Source organism: Vulpes vulpes, chromosome 4 (assembly GCF_048418805.1).
Source record: "Vulpes vulpes isolate BD-2025 chromosome 4, VulVul3, whole genome shotgun sequence".
In the NCBI taxonomy this organism is placed as follows: domain Eukaryota; kingdom Metazoa; phylum Chordata; class Mammalia; order Carnivora; family Canidae; genus Vulpes; species Vulpes vulpes.
Genome location: NC_132783.1, coordinates 144,421,428 through 144,423,249, shown reverse-complemented (window position 1 = coordinate 144,423,249; position 1,822 = coordinate 144,421,428). Strand labels below are relative to the sequence as shown.

The 1,822-nt window shown below is 36.7% G+C and overlaps 1 non-coding gene across 1 annotated transcript; it reads right to left on the bottom strand.

Annotated features, from left to right (window-relative positions):
- Positions 1–1,065: 1,065 nt before the first annotated feature.
- LOC112925097 (small nucleolar RNA SNORA62/SNORA6 family) lies at positions 1,066–1,219 on the bottom strand. The gene has a single exon (XR_003236019.1). It is a non-coding gene; the product is annotated as a small nucleolar RNA SNORA62/SNORA6 family (small nucleolar RNA).
- Positions 1,220–1,822: the final 603 nt, after the last annotated feature.

Here is a 1,822-nt window from a genome sequence, read left to right as displayed (position 1 = left end):
TTTTTGTGTCACTTTTCCATGATAATGAATATTTTCCCCAGACACCAAGGCACAGTTGACTGCCATAGACCCCTTTAGAAAACAGCTTCTCTATGCATGGAATCTTGTGTACAGCAGGTAAAATAATATATTCAATAAAGGTCTAGTGTTCTGCTAAATTTGTTTATAGCTCCTTAAATTCACATTTTTTTCTGACCCTAGAGGGACCCTCTCCACATCATGGAGCGGGAATAAACCAGCTTAGGTTCAAATTCTGTCTTGACTTTTATTTTGGGTCTGTGACCTTCAGCGAATTAAATATTCTCTTTAACTTAAAGCTCTTTCATATGTAAAACGATAATAATAAAACCTGCATTATTTCTGCATTATTCTGACTGTGAAGCAAGAGCATATATAAAGCTGGCACGATACCTGTTGCACAGTAATAAATATTAATTCCTTCCCCACCATCTCTATAAAATAGGAGTACGAGATTCAATTTACAGAGTTGTTGTGTATAATAAATAAGATTATGTTTAGAAAACAATTCAAACTGCGACTTGCACTAAATAAACAATTTCCTTGGTTCTCTATTCCATATGTATAAATCAGTAGGGATGTTGTTTTCTCCTCAAAATCCTCCCTAGACCAACACATCTTCCTAAAGTAGAAGTTACATATTATTCTTTTTGTACTCGTGTAGAAACACACATGAGTTTCTACTAGAATATTAAGCATATTATATTATTTTTCCATTTATTCATTCCTATATGTTTATTTTTTAATAAGATTTTATATATTTATTTATTTTTTTACTTCTACTTATGTTTTCCCAGAAGTTACTCTTAGTTTCTAGGAGTTTTTTTTTTTTTAAAGATTTTATCCATTTATTCATGAGAGGCACAGACAGAGAGACAGGCAGAGAGACACAGGCAGAGGGAGAAGCAGGCTCCATGCAGGGAGACCGATGTGGGACTTGATCCCGTGTCTCCAGGATCATGCCTTGAGCTGAAGGCAGGTGCCAAACCTGCTGAGCCACCCAAAGATGCCAGGATACTTTTTGTTGTTTGTTTGCTTGTTTGTTTTACTTGTAGCAAGAATTATTATCAAACTCCACTCATTGGGCTAGAGACCCTTGTGGTTTTAGTGCAAGACTTGCCCCTCATGCAGCACTTCACCTACGCTTGTGAGTTCCTCGGTCAGTCGGCAGCCTCAACGCCAGGCTTTAACAATGTGCAGCCTGGGATGGTTTTAAGTCTGTTTCTTTTTCCTGTTTCAAAGGTGGATGTTGTAATATATATTTCTTCTCCTAAGAAAGTACCATGAAATCTATGTTTGTGACATAGAGTAAGCATCTTTTTCTATAAGATATATCCAGTTACACAACCATGTAGAATTCCCTGTGTTAGAATTATAGGAAGACTAGATACAATTCAGTCAGTTGTCATAAGGATTTATTGAATCCATCCTAGATTCTGAGATAAAGTTACAATTCTAGTATATAAGAGTGCACATCAGTCAAATAAACATGTGTGTGAAAGACAAGTCCCACAGAGAAAAGCTATGTGATACTATGACAGTGTGGAAAGGGGGACTTGGCCTAATTAAAACAGTGTGATATAGCTTTGGAAGGGCGTGAGGATTGGACTAAGTCTGAAACATTAGTAGTACTTTGTGAAATGAAATAGAAGAAAGGAGACTTTCAGGCAGTTGTAATAGTTTGTGCAAACTTCTTCAGTGGGGAGATAGATAACTGATGCTGGGTGATGCTAATATCTGATTACAGTGTGGAAGGTGCCAGGGTCATTTATTACCATTTTTCTCAGAGTGTAGGGAAGAGTTT